The sequence below is a fragment of the Podarcis tiliguerta genome (assembly GCF_965153285.1).
Source record: "Podarcis tiliguerta genome assembly, chromosome: 4".
NCBI lineage: Eukaryota > Metazoa > Chordata > Lepidosauria > Squamata > Lacertidae > Podarcis > Podarcis tiliguerta.
Window position 1 is genome coordinate 45,886,424 of NC_139537.1, and position 7,667 is coordinate 45,894,090.

Below are 7,667 nucleotides of genomic sequence, written 5' to 3' on the forward strand. Positions count from 1 at the left end.
CAAGTTTCCCAATCAAGTCTTTACTTCAGAGCAGTTGAAATATAGAGTGTTAGAGGGTCAGTGGAAGTAAACAATAGAAAACTGAGAGGAGAGGAAGGGGAATGGGTCTGCTGAAACCTAACAGCTTATTGTAAGTATGGAGGTGAATACATACTCTCTCTCTCTCTCTCTCTACATATATATATCTGTTCAAATAAAATGCTCAGATTTGGTCAATTCACATGGACTCTCTGTTTATGTCATCTATCCCAACCCCATTTTTTTAAAAAAAAGAATCATACTGTTATGAGTTTGAGAGGTTAGGCTGAATACTTAGACCCGCCTTCTAATTCCTGGATCCAGCACAGTTGCTGGAATAGTCAGGACACCCTGGTAATCACCTGGGAGATGAGCCATTAAGAAAGAAAAGAGAAGGTAAGGGCTCATTAAGAAAGTCAAATGGGAGGTGCCCCTCCCTCAACCCAGAGTTGGTTTGGAAGAGTTTTGAAGTAAAGTTTTAGAGCTGAATTTATGATTGGAGTTTTTGCATGGTGTGAGCTGGGGGCGAAGGTTGCAGCCTTGTAAAGGCAAAAGTCTGTAAAATGCAGCAAGCTGGAGAGAGGGTCAGAGCCATGGCTAAGGTCACTTTGAATCTAAGGTTACAGTTATGGGAGAAGCAGGACCCTCTTGGAGTGTTAATGCCGTGAGCTTCTCCATTGTAGGCTTGGGTTGTATCTATGTGTAAATAAACCATCTATCATGAAGGCACCACAATCTCCACTGTGCCTCATTTCCAAAGGAAACACAGACCCCAGGTGACACTGTGGAATCTTGCAATGCTCAGAGGTTGGGGTGGAGTGCAACAAGACCAATTGGATTTCCTTGCAACCAAGCATCTATGTACAGCATCTCAGTCAAACACACCTCATGTTATTTGAGCCTCAAAAAGAAGCAGCTCATCCGATAAAGACATATTGTCCTATCCTATGACTAAATTGTAAAACAACAGTGGTTTTCTTTGCTTATCCACGCAATCATCAGGTATACAACTGCACACGACAATGTTAACATGGTTGAATGTGGGTATATAAGGCTGTAGTGTGCTGAAAAAAATAGTCTGGTAAGACTGCTGGTTGAAAGAATAGAGAAAATTTATGCTCCTGGCAAACAAAGGCATTCTAAGTATAAGCTTAGATGTGACTATCATGGAGTCATGGAGTCAAATGAAAGGTCTAAGACTAACTGACTTGGATGAAAAGCAGGAAGGAAGTGAAACCTGAGAAAAAATCTACATGTCAACAGTTACTGAAGAAGGAATCAGCGAGGGAAGAATAGGTTGCCTTCCTATCACACACACACACACACACACACACACACACTGGTTCAGGGTAACTTATTGAAAGCATTGTTGCTTTACTCTCTGCAATTATGAGCGGGGGGGGGGAGTACGTGACACTTATGACCATTGCTGCAATTTTAGTTCCAGTTGCTATGACCATAGCAATGGCCAGTGTTGACTCTGTGTACTGCCCTCCTGTCACACGTAACATTTCTCTGCCCAGCTGTGCCTGCAAACACTATCATGAAACAAATCGGGCTACTCCTGCATGTGGATCATCCAGAGTCACTTGCCCAAAACCCAGCTTCAGGATATATAGAGCTGCTACCAGTTGGTATAAACAGTACAGTATTGGACTAGATGGACCAATGCTCTGACTCAGAATAAAGGCACCTTCCTATGTGCCTGTGGTCCACGTATTACATCCTTTTTCACTGTCTAATTCTTTTGAAAAATATTAATGAAAAACAGATTTGTTCTAATTTTATAGTATTTGTTCTGTTTCTTTTTCACTAATTGTGGTGTGAAGAATCTGGATGAACGGAAGCCAAGATTTTCTGTCTGCCACATTTGGGGGGGGGGGGGAGGAAATATAATGGCACACAAAGATGCCTGGCAGCATCAACACACTGCTGGAGAAGCAATTTCTCTTTGTTTAGATGGCAATGTGTACGAACATTTACATAATAAAATAGTCACACAAGTAACAGATGGTGAAGAGGCACTTACTTTGCCACATGTTGGAAGCATGATACAGTTCCTTGACGAACTCATTTTTCTTACTTTTGCCTGTGGACGTCTACCAGCTATTAACCCTCCAGGGTTATTTGACTGGTGAAAGCTTTGAGGGCTGAAGCTTGGCAAAAAACAACAAGCCCTGTCTACAGAATTTTCCATCTTAAATCAAGAGCAAATGTTCTACTCTGCCGGCAGCTTTGCAGTTTATCCAAATCTTCCCTCCCCCCCCCACTCTTTTTTTAAACTGTCAGAAAAACTAAATATTAATCCCTTTTGCTGGTGACACTTCCTGGGCTGAAATTCTGATAAAAGAAGATAAATCCTACCATTGCCCCAGGTCTTAAATCTCTTTCCCTCTGGGCTTTTTCCTTTTTTTTCATAAGAAGAGGAATGAGAACCAGAAAGAGCTAACCATACTAATGCTTCTTATTAAAAAATATCAGTACTCTGATGAATACCATTAATTTTCTTTATGAATTAAATGCCAGTAAATAAATCTCTATTAGAAGGAATGGCAGCTTCACAATCTGTGTAAACTCACGATTCAACTATTAGGGGAAAACAGCTTGACTCCAAACTGTGCTGTGCACTAATTACAGCTGGAGCCAAATGCATCTTCTCGTATCTACAAGATTGCCATGCACAAAATCTGATATCTTTCATGGACTTTGCTGCCTTTTCTTTTCTTCTTTCTGAAAATATTGTAACCTTATGGATGCAAGGGTTGAAAACTGATGGCTAGTTTCTATTAAGCATCAACAAACTTAATTGAGCTTAAATGCCTGTGGGTAGTGGATTGTTTTACATAGGTTTACGGAGCTACTTTGCTTCTCCCATGATTCCTGTTCCCAGCTTCTCCTGCAGACCTTTCCCCTCTTTCCACTCCCACATTTCTTACTGAAGCATTTCAAAAGAGAACAACAAAAAGGAATACAACCTTAGGCAAAAGAAAAGCAAGCAAACAATGAGGATGGGGGCAGGAGAGAATTCAGCCAGTGCATCACTGCAAACATTAAGACCAACAATAACAAATGATCTAAATACCTTAGAAGCAGGAAACCAGTTAGGAAGCTGATTGGGTCTTTGGAGGATAAGGGAGCCAAAGGTATGTTAAAGGAGGAAAAGTAGAGTGCAGAAAAGCTGGGTGACTTCTTTGCATCTGTATGGACAGCAGAAGATGTAGGGTATGATCCTATGTCTGCCCTAGTCCAGTGTCCTCAGGATGAGCACCTGAGGAATTAGGGCAAATAATAGTGACAAGAGACCAAGTTCTAGCTGTATTGTCAAATTAAAAATAGTATTCATCCAAGAGTTATTAAAGTATCTGAATATGGCATTGCTGATCTTTTCGTGTATCTGAAGGACAAGTTATATATTTTTGTTCCTCAACTCTCTGGAAGAAAATTTGAGGGTGCATGAGGACTGTGGGGAAGGGGAAGAGGAGGTTCTGTTGCACATGTGGAAGTGTGTTGTGAGAATGTAATTGCCCCAATGACTGCATTTCAATTGCAAATAAGTATTAGGTACAGTAAGTTTGGCAGTTTCAAATTCTTTAGCTTGGTTTACTAAGCACACTGAAAATAAACCTGCTAAATTAAACCTTTCTTTGTAGCTTTTCTAAGAAGGCATTTCAGAATATTCTACCAGTTCAGCCTGAACCAGGAAGAAAACAGTTGCACCAGCAGGAGAAAGGCAGCCCTTCTTGGGGTTTGTGGGCCACAGCCTAGTTTTAATTACTTAGAGCAAGGGTAACCAACATGGTGCTCTCCAAATATTGCTGGACTAAAATACTACCATCCCAGACCATTGGTTATGCTGCCTGCGACTGGAGTCCAGAAAAATCTGAAGGACACTCTGTTATCCATGATATACGGATATAAGCTGAATCTGGGTGTAGCCAGGATTTCTGTTGTGGGGCCAGGACACTCACATGTCCTGTTCCAGAACCGAGCTACCCATGATGCAATTGGTCAGTTCACAGAAGCCATGCCTATTGCTTAGTTGTGTTGCCAGTTGTGTCTCTAGAATGTACCACAACATCATCCAAGTAATCTCAGTGAATGTTTCAATTTAAAATATTCTGATTATGGCTACTTTTTGTCAAGTGTTTTTATTTATTTGCATGATTTAGGAGAGGTAGCTGCCCCCCTGCCTGCCTGGCTATGCCCATGTCTGAGTCTTAATTAGGGATTCTCAAAAAGAAAAGAAAAGAAAATACAGAAAGTTATTTTTTAAATGAATGAATAAGCCACATAGCCAAAGGGTTGTTGTTGGGTTGTTTTTTAATAATCCTGAAGTGATATGAAAGCAACCACAGAGGCACCAGCAAACAATTAGGTAGATGTAAAGGAGAAACTGGTCTCATTGAACTCAGTGGGACATTTCTGAACACATGTTCTTAGGTCTCAGTAGGTCTCAGTTCTCAAATGTTTCCAATATAGGTGTTGCTCTCTGAAACATTCTGAGATCTTTGTTGACCTGCAATGAAATGTTCGTTTCAGTACTATTAGCTTGATGGCTGAGGCAATGTTGTTTTTCTTATTTTAGGGAACATATTCATTGTTTGTGGAGTCTAAAGTCACACCAGACTTTCTGAAACATGCCTTATTTTCAAAGGAGTGAACTCATCAACAAGTAATTGAAAGGACTTTAGCTGATTCAGTATGCTGTTGAGATTCTACTTCATGCTGCTTTACAAGAGCACTCATTTTTCACCTGCTGTGGATAATCATGAATGAGTTTAACCTGAAAAAGAAAGATCAACATCAATTTGGCCATCAGTCAACTGAAAATGGTAGTGTACTCAACGTTTGTGAGCTGATTCCACTCTCAAATGCAGCTATGAATATGTTAGACTTCCGTTTCTGAGCCCTAGTTTGACGAGATCTTCTGAAACATCAGTTTTGTAAGCATGTATTTGTGTAAATTCAGGGAAATCCGCTCTGTAATATGTAGTTATGTAACTACATATTGAAGTCATATGTAACTCTTTGATATTTATTTTTCTTAATAAATAGTAATTTACTGTGAGTTATTTATCACGGACTATTCAAACATTGTATAAATTTTGATTTCCACATTTGGGTGTCCTATAGAGGTTCATCTCTCATGCACCAGAAAATATTTTGCTCCAAAAGGTTCCTATTAAATGGGTCATTGCTAGGGTGTTCTGCTCTGCTGGCTAACCATATGGTTAAACTCTAGAACATATCACTGACTATGTCACTGTAGCAGAAGCCAATATAATACTCTATCAAAAAAATTATAAAGGCTGAGCAGAATTCTTATGTGAACGTTTTCAGCAATGTTAAAAAATGCCTTCCCCATTTGTTGGCATTCTTCATATAAAAAAATATATCAAATTTACAGATTTGTCTAAATTACTCTCATGGGCAGTTGCTGACATCATCATGGCATGAGACTTTTACCCTCAGGGTTGTATATTTGTGCCCCACATTGGGCAAAAGATTGCAGGGGATTGGACTAGATTACCCTTGTGCCCCCCCCCCATCTCTACAATTCTACGTGTAGCATTGTGAAAGCATCCCATCCAGTATGTGAGCCCTGATTAGGTCAGATTACCATATAGGTGTGTGGAAATGCAGTGAGCTAGGGATATTACCGTAGTGGCCTGAATATAAGCCTCACTTTGTGGCTTATATTCACGACCTTATGGTACGCAGCCAGGAGCGTGGGGCAAACAGCACCAGGAGCATGGTAAAGCGGGCCTGCCCCATGCATAGTTCCCTGTCCTCTCCCCCCAAGGCCAGGAAGCGAGGAAGGGTAAAGGCTGCCGGCAACGCAGTGCGGCTCCACCGTTCCAGCCCAATATGCAGCCAGGGGCAGCAAGGAATGGAGCGGCTTATATTTGAGTATTTTTTCTCTCTCCCCCTCCAATTTTAAAGGTGCAGCTTATATTCAGGTGTGGCTTATTTTCGGGCCAATACGGTATTTTATTTTTTCTCTTTCAGGAGAACAGAAATTGCTAGTTTCAAACTGAAAACTGAATCTAAAGTTTATACAGTGTAGCCCAAATATTTATTATTACAGTTCATTGAGACAAAATGTTTCCATTCAATTCTTTATACATTTCCTTTTGTAAAACAACCTGATTCTGACAAATGGAAATGTAGATATTATAGTTTGTCTTTTCCATATGATCTCACTCAGAAACGGTAGGCCATTACTGTTTATTCTGTTTTTGTGACAGGTGTGAACCGTGATGAAGTGGTGTATGTATTTTTTATTTGAGTATTTATGTCCTGACTTTCCAATGTAAATACACCAGTCAGCCAGCCACCCCAGACCATCAATAAGCAAGCATTGCCACCACTAGGGCTGCCATCTCAGGAAGACAAAACAGCCTGGAGGCTCAGGAAGAATGAGTGAGGAGAGGAAGTTGCTATCATAATCCATCTCCCTCTCCCTGTACTCATCAGCCACCTAACTCTTTCTAATGGTAGGACAGGCTGTGACAGCTGGGAGTTAAACTTCTTCTATAATTGCCCCACGGTTGTGGAACCTGCTGCCTGAAGACGTTAGAAGACCCCTTTGAAGATGTTTTGGAGGAAGTGCAAGAAACCTGTTGGGTCGGGCATTTAACTGAGAATATAATTCCTCTGGCTGTTCATATGTAGTGTCAGTGTAGTTTTTAAAAAGAGCTTTTTCAAAGTTGCATTTTCTTTTACACAGCAAACATCTTTTAATCCTTTCAAGAAAGTATGTTGGCATCGGTCTGTCTCAAGAAACAATGGAGTGCACATCCAGGGGTAAAGTCTAACTGTTCCATTAGCAGCACCAAAGCGACCACCCCATAGTGCAATTCTGAGCAGTGTGTATGGAGGTCTTGGGTTCCCAGATGATAAGATTCCCCTCTCAGCCTCACTGATGTGGTCCAAAGGAAAGCAGAGCAATATGTTTGGCAACAGCTTGGCAGCAGGACTTGCCAGAAGGAGGCATACAAGGTGCCATCCAACCGTCTTAAAGTCTCCACTCTGAATTTGTGCAGAGTTTACTCCTTAGCCTTTTCTTCTCCTGAATATCTCTCTCAAGGCAGCAGGGGTTAGGACCAGAGTTTTTCTTCTCCTAGATGGGCTACCTCCCTCGGTTGATGAGCCCCATCTTCCTCTCACTCCCCTCTACAGCACATGCAGAAAACTCTTTTTTGACCATTAGACCTACTGTTCGTCTCATCAGCTCAATCCACTGGAACCTGTCTTTGCATGCAGGGGAAGTCCCTGACTCATCAAGGGTCTGACACCCATTGGCAACCCTCACCTGGTTTAGCTAGCCAGTTGAAGCTATTCCTGGTGCGTGGCCGCTGTCGCATGCTGACAGCTTCTAGGAGCCAATGGTGAGAGCTGAGTGTAGGGTGGGGACCAAAGATGGACAAACTATCCCAGAAGTAGCACAACACAACCCCCACCAGAGATACTACCCCTCCCCTAACACCCTATACACCCTTTTGGGGAAAGTGATACTTGAATGAATAATAATACGAATAAAATAGAAACACCAGCTTTGGAATAGTTGAAGGCTTGACATTACCGTACTTCTTGGTTACTGAATCTCATTGTATAACAATTATTCTTTAGTCAGAGGTTTCTAATTT

The 7,667-nt window shown here is 41.3% G+C and overlaps 1 long non-coding RNA gene across 2 annotated transcripts in view; it reads left to right on the forward strand.

Moving 5' to 3' along the window:
• LOC310677033 overlaps positions 1-5,110 on the forward strand; it is a 28,284-nt gene extending 23,174 nt beyond the window's left edge. For both annotated transcript variants that reach the window (XR_014510877.1, XR_014510878.1), the window contains one exon: positions 4,604-5,110. This is a non-coding gene — a long non-coding RNA (uncharacterized lncRNA). The remainder of the gene's footprint in view (positions 1-4,603) is intronic.
• The last annotated feature ends 2,557 nt before the right edge of the window (positions 5,111-7,667 follow it).